The following is a 23,004-nucleotide window of genomic DNA, read 5'->3' as shown; positions in this document are numbered from 1 at the left end:
GAATGTTTTTTATGTTTTATGTAATGTTTTGCTGCTTGAAATTTCATATTCTCATGAATTAAGTTCTCTTCACAGGAAGTAACTCTGTGTCATAGTTCTCCTGTGTCTCCTACCATACCTAGCCTGGCCCAGTGAAGTCACAATGAGCACACGCCAGTTGATTAACAAAGGATGAGGAGGCCAAAACAGGAAAGCTTAAAAGGTAAAACAGAGCAGAAGTAAAGGAGCTGTTACAGCTAGGAATGGCACTTGGGGGTACTTGAGGAAGAAATAGAAGGACCCAAGGAGTAGACATACAAGGATTTGCAAGAGGAAACACAAACCTTACGCCAGAAAGCATATGACATGGAACTTCCAGTTGTGGAAGGATTAGTCAGTGCCCAGCACAAGTGCAAAGCCTTCATTTAATCCTCACAACAACTCTATAAGGTAAATGCCATCATAATATCCAATTTACAGATAAGTACACTGAGGCACAGAGAAGTCAATTAGCTTGCATGAGACGGAACAGCTAAGTAGTGTCAGAGCAGAGCTACAATTCAAACCTAAGCATTTCTGCTCCAGGGCTCTGGCTCTTTATTAACAGTCTCTGCCACCTTTTGGGAAAGAGTAAGGAGGAGAAGTTATGGATTTTGAAGCCAAACAATTTTTGGTGCAATGTCTGATTGTTGACAGAGTTCAAAGCAAATATTAAAATATTTTTACTTAGCCACTAGATGTGAAGCACAGAGACTCAAATACAGCTTGATTTTCTTCATTCTCCTCACAAATAGAGAAGGGAGTGAAAATATGCATGCACACATGCCCCACACTCTACACCACATTATACATACACATGCCACACTCACATACACACACTATATACAATACAACATGCATACTACACACAATGTAACACCCACAACACACACCATACATCACATACAAAACACACACATGAACACACCACCATACACACAGAACACAAATACAACACCCACATAACACCACACACTACACTCACACAAACCACACACACACTATACACAATACAACACACACTACACACAGTCATAACACGCCAGATGTCACTTACTACACATATAAATATACCACATAACACCACATACTACACTCATATACACACATATTACACACATAGACACACCACACACACATATACCATACTCAATACAGCACACACACTACACACATATGACACATATAACACAAAACAAGTACACAACACACAACAGAACACATACAACACAACACACATGCCACATCACAAACACAACACATACACACCAAAAACACAACACACATATAAACACATACAACCATAAACAGCACACCCACAAAGCACACATAATACAACACATACACATATAACACACACACATAAACAGACCACAGACACAACCTTTCCTTGCATGCTTTTCAGCTGCCAACACCATTATTTACAAACTTAGAGTGCCCACTTATGGGATCCTATAAAACATTACTTAAGGGATCCAATTTATAAGGAAGGCGATATGACAAGGATTTCATAGTGCATCACTCTTTAGCAGTCAACTGTACCAGTCCTCCCACTTCCATTTATCTTCTATACCACTGCCAGGATTTTTTCCTAAATAAAAATATGATATTTTCACTTCTCAGCCTAAAACCCTTTGATAATTTCCCAAAGACTCCAGGCTATAGACCAAGCCCCTCAGTATGTTGCATAAGACCTTTGGTAACCCAGCACCAAACTCTGGAGCCTCATCATCTCCTGCTGCTCCCATTACCTTCAGAAGAAGCCACGCTGAATTTGCCTTGTTTTCTGAAAGCATCTGCTTTCTCAGGCATTCCATTTGCATTTACTACTCCTTCAAATGAAAATCCTTGCATTAACTCTCCATCTAGAACCAACCACCCTGACCATCAACTCCCCTAAGACCTCATATGACTGTGTAACAAATTACCACATATTTAGCATCTTAAAAAAGTACACATGTATAAATTTCAGTTTCTATGAAAAGGGTTCCAGACAGTTTAGCTGTGTCCCCTGGCCCTGGGGTCTCTCAAAGGCTGCAAACAAGGTATCAGATAGGGCTGTAATCTCATTTTAAGGATCAACTTGGGAAGGATCTGTGGTTGTTGGGAGAATTTATTTCCTTACAGGCTGTTGGATGAAGGCCTCATTTTCTTATGGCTATCAGCTAGAAGCCACCCTCAGTTCCTGGCCACAAATGCCTCTCCAAAAGGCAACTTACAATGTAGCACCTTGCTTCATAAAAGCCAGCAAGGGAGAGAGTCTGCTAGCAAAACACACATCTAATGTAACATAATCATGGAAGTGACATAGATCATATTGCCATAGTCCATTAGTTAGAGGTCACAGAAAACCTCTGGGATGACAGAGGGGAGCCCCCACGTGGTTTTTACTCTACTCCAAACAAACTTGCAAAATCAAGTCTTGTGGCTCCAGAATCTTCTGCCTGGGAGCGGCACTGCCCATCTAGTGGGATTTGGTGATCTCAGCAAAGACACTGGGGCAGAAGCCTGAGTGAAACATGAGGGGCTGGAGAACTGGCACCTGATCAAGAGCTCATCATACCTGGAAGAGCCTCTAAGATCCTTGCTGCTAAACCAACTTTTAAAACTCTCACCAAAAGAAAATTCATTTGAGAAGGTTATGTTTAATTGCCTTCTAGACACTGTTTCCTCAGAAATGCTTGATTACATGCAAAGTGCTGTAAATGACTGATTTACTCTAACTTCCTTGAGACCACCAGGAGAGGCATCAGACTCAGAGCCCCATCTCTTTCCTTCACAGAAAATTCTTACAGCAGGTGCTCCAGAAGGGCATGGGTGGTTCTGGTAGACAGAAGAAGCAAAGAAAGCCCACAATAGTGTATGATTTATTTAGCCTTCTATCTATATGTTTTATCTGGTAGAATTTAGTGGTTTACCAATATGAGAGGAAAATATTGTTTGATGTAAAATGCCCTCAGGTGTCGCTAGTTAATTTAAGATTCATTCCTTTCAGAAATATTTACTGAACATCTGCTTTGCCCTGGGCTTTCTTCTGAGAACCTGCTTCTGTCTTCTTCAGGTCCTCCCTTAGTGAAGTGTTGTGATGCGAGCTGCTCTTCAAAGTCCCCACTAACAAGCCTCATGACTCCAATTCACTTACTTAGTTCCCTCTAGCTTCCATGAAATGAGAAGGCAGAGAAAGAATAAATGATCCCACAGTTTGTTTCAGCTCCTGAGAGCAAGTAAATTGATAATCTTTTTAATCCTTTGTTATACATTTTACCATTTAAAATATGACTATTACTAACTTGCAATAGGTTAACTCCCTCCAGGCAGGTACTTGAAAAGACAAGCATAATACCCACTCCAAACTGCAAGAAATAAACAAGCTTACCAAATTTTCAGACATGCCATGTAATTGAAAATAGTTAGAATTGCTCTCTCAAGAATTAATAAAATGTATTTGTATGAATTCAAAGAAAGGATCCAGTTTGGCAGACTCTAGTCTCTAACCCTCTGGAGAGCACTGTATAGTGCTCCTACAAAAGTAGACTTGATGATGGGCAGAGAGGGTAATGCAAATGACAGTGCCAGCACAGATTCTAGTACATGGTGGACACTCAAGAGAGTTCATCCTCCAAGAGACTCCAGTACCAATGACATGCACATGCTGCTGATTTGCTCTCAAAGTGTCACAAGGACAACTGCGTACTCCACCATCACTGAGCCAGGAGGGGGATCTCCATCCTGTACCTCCAAACCCTGGAGACTGCAGCTCTGGAAACATTCATGAAAAAAGACAAATCTCCTGAGACTAAACCCCTCAAAGGCCTGGGAAACCAGCAAGTGTCCATGGGTACATGGTATATGAGGGCTCAAGAGTTATTCCTGGCAGCCAGAGACACTAAACTTGTCCACAGCCAAGGGCCCACACACACCAGCTGGGCATGAAGGGATCCTATATGATCATGGGATCACAACTTATGAAACTGGGTCTATGTCAACCTGAGTTCTGAGAGGGGAAAGAGACATTCATGATGTCAAAGCAAGGAGCCTCAGGTCATTCACCATGAAGACAGAAAAATTACCATGGCCCTACTCTCTTTCAGAGGCACCCCAACCCTGGGAGGGGTGGAGACGCAAAACTGGCTGGCCCCAAACTTCTGTGTGGTGATTGAGAATCAGGAGGGATATCTCAGCTGCAAAGTTTCCCCCAAAGAAGTGATGGACCCTAACTGCACACCAGGCTCCCCAGCCCGGAGTACTGGTGGTGAAAAGAGGAGTCTCCACATCTGGCTGTGAAAAACAATGGGGATCCCGACCATCTCGGTGGGACAGAAGTCTGCAGGAAAACCAGATGTACTCTTAAACAGCCTGCAGAGACTCTATCACTCCCAGGTACTGACCCTGGGCTCCAGTGGAGGGACGCTGGTTTGGGGAGTGTCAGAGGCATACGGGAAGGCAAAAGCTGAAGCACAGTAGCCACTTTCTCTGTGTGGGGTCCTTCTCCTGTGCAGCTGGCAGGCAGGTGCCATATTTCCTGTGCTGAGCCCTCCCCCACAGGGCCAAATCTGAATCAGATTGGCCTGGTAAGCTCTGCTGGGATCCCACCCCACCCAACTCCTCCAACACTAGAGGTACTTTCTCCTGAGCAACCAGTCCCGCCCACATTGCACTCTTTCTTAGAAAACTATCAGGGTGTGAGGGCTCCAGGAGGGTGGCAACTGGCCTCAGTGTGCTCTGAGACTTTTGCTGAGTAGCACTGGGACCAAACCAGTGTCTACATTAACCTGGTGACCACAACTCTTCCCACTCTACCAACTCCTTGAGACCCTGCCTCACCCAAATCATGTATTGCATAAGGTTTAGTCAGTGACTGAACATAAGGGAGACAGCATGTGGCAGCAGGCCTTGAGGTGTCCTGTCTTTTTGTAGAGCTACCCCAGGCCTGGTACTGGTGGCAGCCATCCTTGGTTCACAGTGTGGCCTCTCCTACATGCCTCCAACTTTAGCATAGGCAGAAAACAACTGTGGATCACTTTGTAACTCCTACCAGGTAGTCCCTGGCCAATTGCAGACAGTGTGTGACCTGGGCCTGCCACAGAGCCCCTCCCAAGATGCCCCAGAACCAACCCATGAAGGTTAGCTTCCAGCAGAGCATCATCCAATTAGCCACATAGGTGGCACACATGGCGGGGAGGGGTGTCTCAACAGGCACCATCTGCTGGGATCAATCCCACTCAGTGAGGTAAGCCACACACACAGCAGCCTGTAAGCTGTGGACATGGTCAAAGCCCACAGCCAGTCAGCCTGAGGGCCAGTCCCACCCACTGACATGCCAATAGCAATCAAGGCTCAACTATAACAGGAGGGCACACACAACCCACTCAAGGGGCACTCCTGGAACACCTGGAGCAGGTGACCAGGGAGGCTGTGCAGGGCCCCACGGGACAGCTACTACATAAAGCCACCAAGCCAAGACTGGAAGACTTAGGAGATCTACTTAATACATTGAAATAAACACACAGAGGCAGCCATAAAGAGGAAACAAACAAACAAAAAAAGTCCCAATTGAAAGAACAGGAGAAAACTCCAGAAAAAGAATTAAATAAAATGGAGGCAAGCAACCTACCAGAGACAGATTTAAAAACGATGGTTATAAGGATGTTCAAGGAACTTAGTGAGAACCTCAACAGAGAGATAGCAAGCATGAAAAAGGACATAGTAACCTTGAAAAAGAACCAGTCAAAAGTGAAGAATACAATAACTGAAATAAAGAATGCTCTAGAAGGAAACAACAGCAGACTAGATGAAGCATAGGATCGAAACAGTGATTTGGAAGTCGAGGATAGCAGAAAACACCAAATCAGAACAGCAAAAAGAAAAAAGAATTAAAAAAAAAAAAAGAGGATAGTTTAAAAGACCTCTCAGACAACATCAAGCATAACATTCACATCATAAGGGTACCAGAAGAAGAAGAGAGAAAACAAGGAATTGAGAACCTATTTGAAGAAATAATGACTGAATACTTTCCTAACCTGGCAAAGGAAATAGACATACAAGTCCAGGAAGTGCAGAGTCCCACACAGGCCCACACCAAGACACATTATAATTAAAATGGCAAAAGTTAAAGACAAAGAGAGAATGTTAAAAGCAACATGAGAAAGACAACTACTAACTTATAAGGGAGCCCCCACAAGGTTGTCAGCTGATTTCTCAAGAGAAACTTTGCAGGCCAGAGGGATTGACATAAAATATTCTATGTGATGAGAAGCAAGGACCTACAACCAACAGTACTCTACCCAGCAAGGCTATTATTTAAAATGAAAGGACCGATAAAGAGCTTCCCAGACAAGAAAAAGCTAAAGGAGTTCATCACCACCAAACCAGTATTACACGGAATCTTAGAGGGATGTCTTTAAGATGGGAGGGAAAAAAGATCAAAATTATGAATAAAATGACAATAGCTACGAATCTATCAACAATTATGTTCAATGTTAATGGATTAAATGATCCAATCAAAAGGCATAAGAGGGCTGAATGGATAAGAAAATAAAACCCTTATATATGCTTCCTACAGGAGACTCACTTCAGATTGAAAGACACACACACACAATGTAAAGGGATGCAAAAAGTTATTTCATGAAAATGGAAATGGAAAAAAAAAATAAAGCTGGGGTAGCAATAATTGCACCAGACAAAATAGACTTCAAAACAGTTTATAACAAGAGACAAAGAAGGACCCAGTAACCCCACATCTGGGTATTTATCCAGAGAAACCCAAAATGCTACTTAGAGGGGACCTGTGCATCCATATGTCTATTGCAGCATTGTTTACAATGGCCAAGATGTGGAGACAGCCTGGGTGTCCATCGATGGATGAATGGATAAATAGGAGGTGGTACTTACATAAAATGGAATATTGCTCGACCATGGAAAGGAATAGGTTCTTGCCATCTTTGGCAGCATAGAGGGGCCTGGAGGGTATTGTGCTGAGTGGAGTATGTCAGACAAAGACAGATGCAATATGATTTTGCTTACATGTGGAATCTAAAGAACAAAATGAGTAAACAAACAAAACAGAGACAGGCTTATAGATACAGTGAACATTTTGATGGTTGCCAGATGGAAAGGGGGTTGGGTGTAAGTGAAAAAGGGGACGGGATTAAGAAGTGCAAGTTGTTGTTAAAAAATAGTTATGGGGATGAGAATATACGAGGTCTGACAATTAAGTTCGCGAACTTGTTGCAACAATGTTGCTAACCTTTTTTTGATATCAATGGGATTATTCATTATGAATTTGTACCAACTGGACAAACAGTTAACCAAGTTTACTATTTGGAAGTGCTGAAAAGGCTTCGTGAAAAAGTTAGATGACCTGAACTTTTCACCAACAATTCATGGCTCTTGCAGTACGACAGTTCACCAGCTCACACAGCACTGTCTGTGAGGGAGATTTTAGCCAGTAAACAAATAACTGTATTGGAACATCCTCCCTACTCACCTCATCTGGCCCCCAATGACTTCTTCCTTTACCCAAAGATAAAGGAAATATTGAAAGGAAGACATTTTATGACATTCAGGACATCAAGGGTAATACAACAGCTCCGATGATCATTCCAGAAAAAGAGTTCCAAAATTGCTTTGAAGGGTGGAGTAGACACTGGTATTGGTGCATAGCTTCCCAAGGGGAGTACTTCGAAGGTGACTGTAGTGATATTCAGCAATGAGATATGTAGAACTTGTTCTGGGATGAGTTTGAGAACTTAATTGTCTGATTTTGTAGCATAAGGAATATTGTAATAACTATGTATGGAGTCAGATGTGTATTAGACTTGTTGAGGTGATAGATGGGAAAGGATTGGGGAGCTGGGTGAAAAGGTGAAGGGATTAAGAAGTACAAATTGTCATAGGAATGCATAGGGAATATAGTCAATGATATTGTAATAGCTATGTATATTGCCTGGTGGGTACTAGACCAGTCATAAGGATCACTTCTTAAATTATATAAATGTCTAACCAGTGTGCTGTACACCTGAAATTAATAATAAAATAATATTGAATGTCAACTGTAATTTAAAAATTAAAAAGAAGGGGTTGTTGAGGGGAATAAGACATCCAAATTTTGAGGTATAAAACAAATAAGTTATGGGGATGTAATATACTGCATAGGGAATATCGTCAATAATATTGTGATAGCAAAGTAGGTTGTCAGATGGTTGCTGGACTTATCATGGTGATCACTTCTTTAGGTATATAAATGTTAAGTAACTATGGTGTACCCCTGAAACTAATATAACACTGTATGTTAGCTATATTTTTAATAAATATCTTTCAAAAAGGATAATTATAAAGCAAACCCCTCTGTAACTACCACACATGCCAAGTAATTGTGCACCAGAGCCCTAGAAGTAACCTCTCCCTCCTGCATCCTTCCCAGACCAGTACTTTCCTCCTCCCGCTTGGAGGTTACCATTATGCTGACTTTTGTGATGTTAATTTCCTTGCTGTCTTTAGTTTTGTTACCTCTGTGTATATCCCTAAATAATGTCCTCTGACTTTTCCTGGTTTTGAAAGTTGTATAAATAGAATTATACTATATAATTTTTGGGTGCACATGTGTTAGTGTGGGTCTTGCTAGTGTCACTCAACATTATATTTGTGAGATTTATCTATGTTAAAACCACATAGTTTGCTCATTTTTATAATGTATAAGATTTCATTGGATAAATTTATGAATGAACTTGTTGGGTATTAGGTGTAGGGATATTCAATTCAGGAAATAATGCCAAACTATTTTCCAAAGTAGTTGAGTAAATTTATCATGTCACCCAGCAGTGTATGAGAGTCCCTGTTGCTTTATATTTTCAACACTTGGTATTATCAGTCATTTTAATTTTGCCTATCCATCCAGTGAGTATATAATAGAATCTCATTGTGGTTTGAATTTGCATTTTTCTGATTATCAATTAGTATGATTTTCTTTTCCTCTGTAGTAGCTATTTATATATCCTCTGGCAAAATACCTGCTCAAGTTTGCCCACTTTTCCTTTGGATTTTCCATTCTATTTATTTAAAGGAACTCATTATATATTCTTGATACAAGCTCTTTCCAGATATATATACACATATAACTTTTCATTCTTGGTGGTTTGTGTCTTCACTATCTTTAATGGAGTCTTTTTAACTTTTGATGAAATCTGTGCTGAAGTTTAATGTATTGAATTTTATCAATTTTTATTTTTGGGCTAATGGATTTTGTGTCTTTTTATGAAATCATTCCCTATGCCCTAGGTTATAAAGATTCTCTCTTAAGATTATCTTCTAAATATTTTTATTTACTTTTTACATTTAAGTCTTTAATCCAGCCAGAAGTGACTTTTTTATACAATGTGAAGTAGAGGTCCATTAGGATATCCAATTGCCCCATCATCATTTACCAAAAAGACTTCTTTCCCCACTGCTCTGTAGTTCCACCTCTGTCATATGTCAATGTACTCCAACTTTTTTTTTTTTTTTTTTTAAGGAGGGTGCAGCTCACAGTGGCCCATGCGGGGATTGAAACAGCAACCTTGGTGTTATCAGTACCATGTTCTAACCAACTGAGCGAACCAGCCACACCTCATATATCAATGTCAACATGTGCCTTGGCCTCTTCTGGGCCCTCTATTCTGAATTTTTAGTCCACGTCTCCCATTTTGACTGACTGACAGAGGTAGTTACAACATACCTCAAAACCATGTTATACATCTTGAAAACTTGCCTAAGTGGTTATAAGTCTGCCTCTAAATGAGTTAAAATATATGTAGAACACAATATATCACTTCTCTTCCCTTGCCCAGGACAAACAATATCTGTCCATTTCCTCTCCACCCTCACAAAGCTTCAACCATTGCTTCCTATAGGGAGCTGTCCAAACCCCCCCCCAGATCAGATGAGATGCTTAACTGTACCCATACCTGTACTCCTACAGCATTGCTACCTCTAATGGAATAACTAGATTAATTGTTTTCATTTCTAGGCTCTCAATTCTCTGAGGGCAGAAACAGGGATGTTCTCATCTGCCATCTTCAATATCCTCAATATCTAATGCACTGCCTGAATATCGTAGGTGCTCAGGTAAGTTTTTTGTGGTGAATGAGAAGCACCAATCTCAAATGCCCATTTAATACAGTACTCCAGGCAGCCTTCACCGAACAATTAAAGTTGACACAGGAGTTGAAATCTCCTTACCATGAAGCAATTAGTACACCTAATGAGAAGGCAACTCTCACTAACTGTGGTTGGCATGAATTTATCTTTCAAGTATTAATATTTCCAAATAATACATGTGGTGATAAATTAAATTTGTCTTCTAGAAGAGCAAATGGCTTATTGTCTGCCTCGTTTTGCTTCCCCTGAGAAAATCTATTCTTCATTACAGTTATAGATGCAGAGGCAATATAAATATATTCACATGTTCACCTGAAAGATAGTTAGATCTTCACACACATGCTCTAACTAATAAGCAGGTTTAACTGCTTCATAATAGTCCCCAGAATTAGTGAGTTCTAACACAATTGTTGCCTGGATTTTCAAATCTTATTTAATGTTATTAAGTTCCTTTTACTGCTAGGGGATATTTTCATATTTCCAAAGGAAAGAATTCAGTATCACCTTAGAAATGGAGAAATGCATACTTAAAAAGGGATAGAATGGTAAATTTTACATTATATGTTTGCTGCAAGAAAACTGGGCAGAAGAGATGAGCATAAGGAATTTTCAGCATTATTGTTGCCTTCTTTGTTGCCTTCCTTGTTGCCTAAACTAGAATTTACTCATGTGAAAAATTTGAGCCTTGGTTTCTTCATATACAAAATATTAATCATAGTGCCAGATTCACAGTTATTTATTTGAATAGAAAAAAGGCGGGAGATGTATATAATTGAATGCACAATCTAATTCCTTCCCAGGGACTTGGACACTTCTAATTAATCTGAGTGCTTAATCCGCTGGCCAGGAATTTATCTAAGGCAAGATAAGACCAGGATGCTGCTAGATCCTATGTGTGTGTGTGTGTGTGTGTGTGTGTGTGTGTGTGTGAAAAGGGGGAGGGGTTAAGGAATTGAATCATGCAATCATGGGGTCTAAATCCAAAATTTGTGTAAGCCAGTAGGCTGTAGACCCAGGGAAGAGTTGATGTTGCAGCTCAAGTCCAAAGGCAGCCTTTGGGCAGAATTCCTCCTTACTCTGGGACCTCATTCCTTGCTCTTAAGGCCTTCAACTGACTGGATGAGTTGCATCCGCATTGGGCAAACAGTAGGTTTTATTCAAAATCTGCTGATTTAAATATTAATCTCATCCAAAAAGTACCTTCACAGTGACATCTAGACTGGTCTTTGACCAAAAAGTGGGTACCATTTTTCAAATAAAATTAACCATCACCACATGGTACAGGTGTAAGCAACTATTATGATTCCTGGTAGGATTCACTGAGCATAAGGTTTGCTACAGGTCTTGGAAGTCCTGAATTTTATACTTTTTTTTTAAATTAAAGTTTATTGGGGTGACAATGGTTGGTAAAGTTATATAGGTTTCAGGTGTACAATTCTGTAATATATCATCTACATATCACATTGTGTATTCACCACCCAAAGTCGGTTCTCCTTCCATCATCATATATTCTATAGTTTTAACTCAACCTCCCCCTCTTCCCTTCTCCAAGACCCTGCTCCATGGTAAATAAGCTGCAATAAATTATTCTCCAAATTCTCCCACTCACTCCTTTTCTCTACTGAGACCCAACCTTCCTGAGTTTCACACCAGCTATGAGACACTTGAGCATCCTGCTTATGCTCCAGTGCCCATAAGCCTAGGAGGCAGGGTATATCTGGGTCCTTCTCAGTCCCCATTCCTCTCGCAGTTATGACTCCCTCACTAAGTGAAAAGCCTTGTTTCTTTTAGGTTCCTGCCATTCAGCCATACCACCTTCTGGTTCCACCCCAAAGACTGAGACACTCAGTTCAGACCATTCTTTCTACCCTCCTCTATCATCCTGGGTGTTTTTCATATGCATAAGGGCAACCATCCAACAAGCTGGCTTCTCAGCCCTAACTTGCTAATTCCCATGCCCTTTGCTCTTCCTCTTCTTTCACCTTCATGCCCATGAAGACACCTGAGAATTGTCACCACTTAGAAGTGCTCCACATTTGAAACCATAAATTTAAACATACTTCCCTCTCACTGTGTTGACTTAAACTGCAGTGTTATTCATCCATTATTTCCTCTATATATACTTTATTATCTCATTACAACTTCTAGGTTGCTGACCACTTTGACTTAATCCAGTCTACGAATCCCCTCTCAGCTTTGCCTCCTTCTTTGTCCAGCTATGTACGTATTTCAACCCTTCTACTATAAGTCCTCCCACTCTTTCCTTCCCTGTTTTTCCCTAACCACTTCTCAGTAGAACCACAGAAGCCTGCCGTCTTTCACCTGTGGAGATAAAGCCACCACAGGGACTCTCCTCAGCTCACTTGGACCTAAATCATTGATTGCTAGGGGTTTTATGTTTCCCCTGTTTCCATGGTAACTGGTTCAGATGCTTTCCTCTGGTCGGGTTATCCATTTGCAAAGATTCCTAGTTAAGTCCTATTTTCTCATTTTTAATAATTTTATTTATCTGGTTAACACTGTTTATTTGTTCTTAAGATTTAGTGTGTCTAACAGAAACAAGCTAAATTCTTTCTAGGTCAATTATCAATGCTATGTGAGAGAAGAAGAACATCTGCCAAGCTCGGGGTCGACAAGTTTTCATTATTAATGCATTATTATGTTATCTTGTAGGCTTGGACATCTAGCACTTTGTCTGGTTGACTCCATATGTGAAAAATAAAATTCACTGTGAAAATTGGGAGGAAGAGCAAGTAAAATGTGTTGCAAAGTTACATGAAAATACAAAGCACCAAGCCATTCAAAGCATGACAATTATTCTGCTGCTGTTGTCTCCCATTGTCCTCTCTGTGGTATTTGAAGAAATAATTAACCTTATGAACTCTGATAAACTCATAAAAGATGGAAAAGCTAATAGTTTGTATATCAGGGCTAAATGAGTATTTGAAGATAAGTAGCTAAAGGACCCAGAGCAATCAAAAGAAAAAATATATACCTGCAGGAAGAAATAATTATCTTGTATGCTTCAAGGGCATTGAAAATATCTGGCTAACCTATTTTAAGAGAGTCCTCTTTATCTGGATTTTTCAGCCAGAAATCATATCTGCTTTGTGCAGAAGCCAGTACCATGAGCTTCTATATGCTGGGATTTCCTTTCCACTCTTTCTGTTGAAATGGGTACAAAACTTACTCTCAATATAGGAGGTAGTTTATCCTGAATCAAGAGGATGCCAAGAAGATACATAATTCTCATGTGTTAGACTAATCAGAGACCAGGCTTCTGCCTTTACATTCCCATCAAAAATCACTCCCAGTGGCCTAGGCTGTCTCCCATAACCTCATTCATTCCCTCTGTGTGGTTCCCCCAACTGCATTTCCATCAGCTCACACTTCTGTCTCTACCTATGAGACAGAAATGCCTCCCTTATTCAATATACCAGACACTCATAGAAGCAAGTTCAATAGATCATAAACAATTTTCAGGCTCACTTTCTTGTCAACTCCTAAATCAGTTGGAAATTATAGAAATGAAATTTGACTAATACAGAAGGAATTTAGTAAATATTTAGTTGCTCAAAGTATCTCTAGGGGGTTGTAGAACAGGTGGCTAAGTTTACACAGCCAAGCAAATATTCCAGAATAATGCCACAAACTGTCCCATAGAGATCTCTCCACTGCCACTGTCTTCCTAGCTGCCATCCTCAACATCAGGCCCTGGACCCTTTGCAAGAACCCCCACTGCTATCCTTGGAAGTGGACACTTCTCATGCTGCTGCCCTTATCAGAAAGAATTCCCTGTGGCCCCTGATTCTTTGGGATACCGTATCCTGAGGCAAAGGCTGGCCCAAGGGCTTGTGATGGAGGGAATCAAGGTCATTGTGATGGATAATTTTGTGTGTCAATTTGACTAGGCTAAGTGCCCATTTGTTTGGTCAAACACCGATCTAGTCATTTATCTGAAGGTGTTTTTTTAGATGTGATTAACATTTAAATCAGTAGACTTTGTGTAAAGCAGTTACTCTCTGTATTGTGTGTGGGCCTCATCCAATCAGTAGAAGGTCTTAAGAGAAAAGACTGAGATTCCCCAAGGAAAAAGAAAAAGGAAGTCTGTCTCCAGATTGCACATAGAAATTCTGCCTAAGTTTCAAGACCTTGGACTCAAGACTGTAAGATCAGCGTTTACCTGAATCTCTAGCTACCCAATAGATTTTGAACTTGCCAAACCCCATAATCACATGAGCCAATTCCTTAAAATAAAAATGCTTTCTCTCAATCTCTCTCTCTCTCTCTCTCCTCTATATGTACACACACACACACACACACACACACACACACACACACACACACACGAGGTCTGACAATTAACGTTTAAGAACTCATCCTAGAGAAAGTTCTACATACCTCATTGTGAATATCACTAGAGTCACCTTTGAAGTATTCCCCTTGGGAAGCTATACACAGATGTCAACACCTAGTCCACCCTTCAAAACAATTTTAGGAATCTTTTTCTGTAATGTCCATCAGAGCTGTTGTCATATTACCCTTGACGTCCTGAATGTCATCAAAATGTCTTCTTTTCAATATTTCCTTTATCTTTGGGTAAAGAAAGAAGTCACTGGGGGCCAGATCAGGTGAGTAGGGAGGGTGTTCCAATACAGTTATTTGTTTACTGGCTAAAAGCTCCCTTTGCTTTTGTTCATAGGTGAGGTCCTTCGGGATCATTTTTACACACATCTTTCTCATGCCAAGATATTCAGTTAAGATATTCCTAACTATTTCTCTATCAATGTTTACTTGGTCTGCTATGCTTCTCACAGTCAGTCGATAATTTTGACACAATTCTATGAATTTTTGCAACGTTTTCATCAGTTCTGCTTGTTACTGGCCGCCCTGACCTCTCTTCATCAGTGACATGTTCTCTCCCCTCAGAAAAACGTTTAATCCATTTGTACACTGCTGTTTTCTTCATGGCATTATATCTATAAACTTGGACTAACATGTCCCTGATTTCACTCCCACTCTTGCCAAGTTTAACAAGAAATCGAATGTTTACTCTTTGCTCTAATTCAAGCTCAGACATTCTCGCAACCATACACAAAAACACGCAACAACAATAATGAACGCCACTCAGCAAGATACCACCACACGTCCACACAAACACAGCTGTGAGACACTGATATACCAAGATTGTGATACCTTACCGAACTGTATGTACAATGCTGCCAATGTAACTGCACGGTGGCAAGTTCACAAACTTAATTGTCAGATTGAGTGTGTGTATGTGTGTGATTGTGTGTGTAATATATATGATGTGTATGTATGTGTGTATCTTCCCACTAAGATTCTGAGAAAAGTATGCTAAGCAGCCAGAGAAAATAGTAAATTACACTGCTTTTATTCTCTTGTAAATGTCATATGCAAAAAAAAAAAAAACCTAAGAGTTTTTCACTGTGCAAGGTTTGCAGCTATAATTATTTTAAAAGTTTTTTGAGTATCCAGTTTTTTGGAAACTCAAAAACCTGGTCCCCAATGACTTTCTTGAAGCATGGATTTAAATTGCCATGAGGCTGCAGGATTCACTCAGCTGGAGGAGAGCATGACCTGGTCAATAAGTACATCTCAGTGTTCGCCCACTGTTTTTTGCAAATCACAAGATTTAGCAACTCTTGTGAAGGGAGGTTTGGCTTCTTTATGAAATAGCCTCCAAAAGAAAGTCAGCTTTTAGGTTGCTGATGAAAAAGATGAGGTAGAGTCATGAGATGATTCACATTTTAGAGCCAGAAAATGGAGGCTTTTTTTTTTCAACCACTTTAATTCCAGGCTTGTCATTTTCTATTTTGGTGAGAGAAAGACATCTGTGTGATCAGATAAAGTCCAAGTGTCTTAGCATGATTTAAAAATCCTTCTATGATCTGACCTCTAATACTTGCCCAGCCTATCTCTCAGCCTCCCCAAGCTCATACTCCATAGTTTAGCTTAGTAGGTGTCTCATAGTTCTTGGAAGGTTCCATGCTTTTTTGATTACTTCATACATTCATATAGTTCCTTCTGCTTTTGATAAACAAATAAAATCAAACAGACATTGAATACGTCTTACATTTCTCCCCTAAAGTCACCACACTCTCCATAAAGACAATAAAACAGAATTATTGAAACTGGCTCAAGAAGTTCTCAAGGCAAGGAAAAACCTGCTTATCAAATGAAAGATCAAAATTTTAGTGAAACTTGAAAGGTTCATCAATTGGTGATATAAGGAAGCACATGACTAATGACTGAAATGTATTCCCAAAGAAAGTCAAGGATCAAGTGTTCTGAAGTGTGGGATTAATGAGTGTTCAGATGTATTATGATAAGACCTACATACCAGGCGCTGTTTCTATGGGCTTAACTTGACTCATCTCATATAAGCCTCCAAACAAACATGGGACAAATATCACCATCATTATCATCACCATCATCATGATCAACATGATTTCTGGTGAAGGATCTGAAGTTCAGAGAAATTAATTCAATTTTCCAAACTTGTGAAGCTAATCAATTGTAGAGCCTGGATTTAAACGCATACAGCCTACACTCTGACCACCACACCATACTATACCATCTCTTTTAAAACATGTTCAAGTATCTCTAGTGAATGTCAACTATAGCTAGCTTTCTGGTTTATATCCTGTTCGTTTCATTAAGTGTAATTCTTAAATCAGTATCATCCTATATCTGAAAGTAATATAATTTCATATGTCAATTTTATCTCAATAAAAGTAAAATTTGAAAAATTAAATAAAAGACAGAGATAGAGGCTGTTTGTCCACCTTGAATCTGAGCTGACCTCATGACTTTGGGACAATAGAAGAAGTGACATTGTGTGAAGTCTGAGCCTAGGCCTCAAGAGACCTCACATATTTCCATTCCCTCTTTTGGAACTCTGCCCAGCCACCACGTGAACAGACCTGGGCTAGCCTGCTGGGTGATGAGACACATCCCACATTGCCCCAGCTGACAGCCTGACAATGGCAGACATGTCAGTGGGTCCATCCCAAATCATCCGATGGCCATTCCCAGGATCAATCAAGATTGGCCATCACCCGTAGCCATCCACCAGCTGACATGAGTGGGCCCAGCCGAGATCAGCAAAGCCTGACTCAGATCAGCAGAACTTCTAAGCTGACCCATAGACTCATGAGCAATGATACGTGGTTGCTGTTTACCACCATTTCATTTTAGGGTGATTTGTCACACAGTAATAAATGATACACAAATATAATCACAACTATTAAAACTGGCTCAAGAATATGAACTCTGCTGGCACCACCTCCTTCCTTCTTCCTTTTTCACTTTTGTTTCCCACTGTGTATATGGGCTAGGGATTTCCAGTCACCTTGCCACAAAGCAACATACTAAAGGTGATGGAGCAGGATGGTTGTGGTGGTGGTGGTGGTTGTGGTGGTGGTGGTATTAAGTTCTCTCATCATCCCTGGACTGCTCACCTCTTAACATTATGTGAGACAAATAAAACCTTTTATTTATTAAAAAAAATCACCACTATCCAAGTTAACTTCAATGTTTATTTAAGTTTTGATCCCATGTCATCTGTAGGTTATGCAACACTCCTCAGTATATGCAAAAGATACACTCTACATCTGTTAGTGGATATTGACCTCTACAATCAAAGATTTCTACCATTATAGGTATATTCTTACCACATGTGTATGTAGATATGCCTCTACTCTGAGGATGAATAGGTAAGTAGGTAGATAGATCAAGAGATCAATAGATGATAGATAGATAGACAGATGATAGATAGATAGATAGATAGATAGATAGATAGATAGATAGATAGATAGACTCCCCAACATGTGTTATTTTTAAAACTCCAGTCATGTATGCATGAATGAAGAAGGTGAAATTTATCCATTGGGGAGATTTGATCTCTGTCATGAGAAGGACTATTTTTGTGATCAATTTTGCTCATACATGTACTAGCTGGTGTTGAACTTTGGTGAGGTAATCCAAATGTACATGCCTCTGACTCTGTTTAGTTTATTATGGCTAAATGTGGAAAAAGTTACTTCTTTTGTGTTGGAATGCATCTTGATAAGATAATTATGAGGTAAGAGATTTGGTTCCCACTAACAGACATAATTAGGAGTCCTGGTATTCTGTGGGGAGGAAAGACATGATTAGGAGGCACACCATCCATACCTGCCACCCCTGCAGAGGAATTTGAGGGAAAGGGGGTTTCAGTACAAAAGGATTCTGAGGGTACAGTTAATAATTATGAGGATAAAGAGGTGTAACCCATCTCTTGTTCTGGGTTATAATTCTGCTGTATCACCTCCAAGCCTCCACACCAGCCTCATTCTATTTTGTTGACTAAGGGGATGGGGCTGGTTCAGCATTTGGGGCAAGAATAAAATAGATGGAGAGATTCACAGATACAGTGACATTGTACATGGCCAGAGATTGAAGACAAACAGCTAGAAGTCACTTGAAGTAAGAAGAAACAAGTGACAAACAGGAAGAAACCCTAAACATATCAAGAACCTTCAGAGACACTCTTTGGGATGGGACCAAACTTGCTGCAGTCATGCGAGATAAGGTCTCAATTATTTTGTTTAAATGTTATATGGGAAGTTGACTCCCAAGGGCTAGAGAGTTCAAGGACAGAGACACTGAAGTATATCTAAAGCACATGTTTTCAGTGAGGAGGCAAATAATGATTACTAATTAAAAGTTGATAATCAAATTTGAGAATAAAAGCAATAAGTCTAAACCTATTTTCAGATGTGTGAATGGGAAATAAGATTTTTAGATCTTTAGAACTGAATTTTCTCTAAAGCAATAATACCATGCCAAAACTCATTGCAATAACAAAATTCTCCCAAGTTATTGCTTTATTAGAGTATAATGTGTATCCCTAAGGAACTCAGCAATGGGATTACTGCTAAAATCACCTAAACGGTGATTTTAGGTGATTTTCATTTGGCATTAATGATTACAGCTGTGAAATATAGACATAACTTTAAAAGATTATGATTAGTCATTCAGGATTGTTTTACTAATGTGTCAAGACACTGTGTGGAAATAAGAAATTGAATGACTTTTCTTATCCCCCCTCAACCCAGAATCACTCAAGACACAGGGCTTTGCCTTGGAAAGTGTGATTTAAATAATGGGCAGTTCATCAAATGTCCTTTAAAACTGAGAGGCTGCAAGTGAGAAAGCAATAATAATAAGAAGAAGAATAATAAGAGAAAAAAAAACAATTAGAAACAAAACCGGGCATTTTCAGAGGGCAACATGAAAGCCTGAGTAAATATCCATTGCACTATTACTGTGCAATCATATGGAGGGATTTTTAGAAAAATCCATGTGGTTTTTAGAAAAGTGAAAAATCTTCATTTGGAAAGGTCTTTGAAATGAGGACATGATCAAGTATTGGAGGACAAGTGATCTCAGATTTCAAATGTAAGAAGCCGCTACATGAGTTTTCCCATTTGCTACTGAAATCTTCACAATGTCTCTGAGGCTCTACTCCGTGTCTGGTTCTGTGTCTGACCTGTTTAAGGTAAACATGGTCAGGATGTATTTCTCCAAGCCCTAGCTTAAAACAGTCCTCCAAACTGAGCTCCCTCGAGTCACCAAGTCCTCTTCCTCCAAATCAATGTTTCCTAATACCCAATAACTCGATGTGGCAGCCAAGATTTGAGACAAGAGTAAGAGGGTACGCCAGACCACATCGTGTCTCAGGAGCATCTAGATGGCTTTCATTAGCAAACTGATCTGCCCTGGACCTTGCACTGATTGGGAACAAGCATAGGTAATGATTTAACTTTGGCTCTTACTCACATGCTGAGAGCTCTCAATGGGACTGTCAGCACCAGGTGTAAACTACCAGTGGTGAAAACGAGGTCTTCACTCTACACAGGCTTTTTTTATAAGAGTGTTTACTGTAGCTTTGACATGATTCTTTTAACTCCTAGATACTAGAAAAGCCATAGAGTTGGATATCACCTATAAGGTCAACTTCATGAGTGTATTTTGATATTTGTAAACCTACGATTTCTTTAATGAGCATAAACATTTTACATGCAATTTTCTCTTACTTGCCCTTTTTATAAAGGAATCACTGTACATAATTGTAATAATGTAGTTAGTCCTGTAAATTAAACGTTAAATTGAAAGCATCCAACAGCTATTCTACCACCAACTATGTTCTGGGCAACCCTCATTCTTCTACCTATCAGAATGGCAGTTCTCACCCTCCTTTCAGTTAACCTTCTGTGAGGATCTATGAAGACAATTGCTTGCATAGTCAGGGTAAAGAGAGTCACATATTAAATGACCATCTCATCCACACTTTGCCTTTCTTACTGAGTTTAAACGGGTTCATAGATGAAATTGGCAATGCCCATTGTGCCTTCTGGGTGGCCGACAAAAACGAAATCTGAATACCAGATCATATCAGCAAGAATCTTATGAGCAGCCCTTTCTGTTTTTGGTTATATGTTTCCCAAATTTATTCATCACTTTGTAAATTTTAAATTTTCTTTTTGCCCTTTTCAAGATAGGTTCTAGGCAAGAAAACACAATTCAAAAGAAGCCTAAATTAGCCTCACTGGATCCCAAACTTAAGTGCATGTAAAGTAAAACCATTTTTTTTTTTTTTTTAGCTAGAGTTGAAGGCACAACTCTTTTTCTCATTTTGTTTGAGAGCACGAGGAAGGAAAACTAAGTGGAGGATTAGTCAAATCGTTTGCATGAATAAACTCTGCTAAAGGAAACATTTACATTTTATCTATATTGAATAACCCCACATTGGCAAAGTTAGACAGAAAAATGAATTAGATAAATTTGGAATAATCGAGAGCCAGAGCCTTTAATGATAAAAAGAGGTCTCACTACTTTGTACTCTGAAAATGTACAACTGATTCGTTTTCTAATACATTGTTTTATATTTTTATTGAGGCATAATTGACATATGAGTTCTGACAATTAAGCTCATAAACTCATCCTAGAACAAGTGCTATATACATCATTGCTTTTTCACGCAACCTTTTCAGCACTTGCAAATAGTAAAGTTGGTTAACCCATTGGTACAAATCCATAATGAATAATCCTCCCTCTTATACCAAAAAAGATTAGCAACATCATTGCAACAAGTTCGCAAACTTAATTGTCTGTCTTCCTATAACATTATATTTGTCTCAGGTGTACAACATAACAATCCAATATTTGTATATATTATGAAATGGTCACCACAATAAGTCTAGTCACCATACATACTTATAAACTTTATTTCTTGCGATAGGACTTAGAAGATTTACTCTCTTGGTAACTTTCAAAATGCAATACAGTATTATTAACTATAGTCACCATGCTGTACATTGCATACCCAGGACTTATTTATTTTATAACTGGGAATTTGTGCCTTTTAATTCCCTTTACCCATTTCACCGATCCCCATCCCTGCCCCTGGCAACCACCAAACTCTTCTTGGTATTTACCAGCTTGGGTTTTTGATGTTTGTTAGTGTATTACATTCCACATACAGTATTTGTCTTTCTCTATCTGACTTATTTCACTTAGCATAATGCCCTCAAGGTCCATGTATGTTGTTGCAAATGGCAAGATTTCATTGTTTTTATGACTGAATAATATTCCACTGTATACATGTACCAGGTCATTTTCTTTATCCATTCATCTATGAAGGACACTTAGTTTGCTTTCATATCTTGGCTATTGTAAATAATGCTGCAATGAACATGGGAGTGCATATATCTTTTTGAGTTAGCGTTTTTGTTTTCTTCGTGTAAATAGCAGAAGTGAATTGCGGGATCATATGGTAGTTCTATTTTTAATTTTTTAAGGAGCCTCCAATACTCTTTTCCATAGTGACTACACCAATTTACATTCCCACCTATAGTACACAGGGTTCCCTTTTCTCCACATCCTCATCAACACTTGTTATTTCTTGTCTTTCTTTTTTAGGTATAAGGTGATATCTAATTATGGTTTTGATTTGCATTTCCCTGATAATTAGTAGTTACTTTGAGCATCTTTTCATGTACTTGCTGGCCATCTGTATGTCTTCTTTGGAAAAATGTCTATTTAGTTCCTCTGTCCATTTTTTATTTAGACTGTTTGTTTTTGTTTATTTTACTACTGAGTAGCATGAGTTCTACTAATATCTTGGATATTAACCATTTGCCAGATATAAGATTTGCAAATATTTTTTTTTCCCATTCAGTAGGTTATCTTTCATTTTGTTGATGGTTTCCTTTAGTCCCACTTGTTTATTTTTGCATTCATGCCCTTTGCTTTTGGTGTCAAATCAAGAAATCATTGCTAAGACTAGTGTCAAGGAGGTTACTGCCCACAAGTTCTGACAATTAAGTTCATGAACTTCTTGCACCGATGTTGCTAACCTGTTTTGATATCAGAGGGATTATTCATTATGAATTTGTGCCAACTGGACAAACAGCTAACCAAGCACTTTCTATTTGAAAGTGCTGAAATGCTGTGTGAAAAAGTTAGGCAACCTGAACTTTTCGCCAAAAATTCATGGCTCTTGTATCACAACAATGCACCAGCTCACACGGTACTGTCTGTGAGGGAGTTTTTAGCCAGTAAACAAATAAGTGTATTGGAACACCCTCCCTACTCACCTGATCTGGCCCCCAGTGACTTCTTTCTTTACCCGAACATAAAGGAAATATTGAAAGGAAGACATTTTTATGACATTCAGGACGTCAAGGGTAATATGACGATAGCTCTGATGGCCATTCCAGAAAAAGAGTTCCAACATTCCTTTGAAGGGTGCACTAGGCACTCGCATTGGTGTTTAGTTTCCCA

The sequence above is a fragment of the Rhinolophus ferrumequinum genome, chromosome 14 (assembly GCF_004115265.2).
Source record: "Rhinolophus ferrumequinum isolate MPI-CBG mRhiFer1 chromosome 14, mRhiFer1_v1.p, whole genome shotgun sequence".
Classification (NCBI taxonomy): Eukaryota; Metazoa; Chordata; class Mammalia; order Chiroptera; family Rhinolophidae; genus Rhinolophus; species Rhinolophus ferrumequinum.
The sequence above is the reverse complement of the archived record's forward strand: the minus strand, read 5'-3'. Positions refer to the sequence as shown.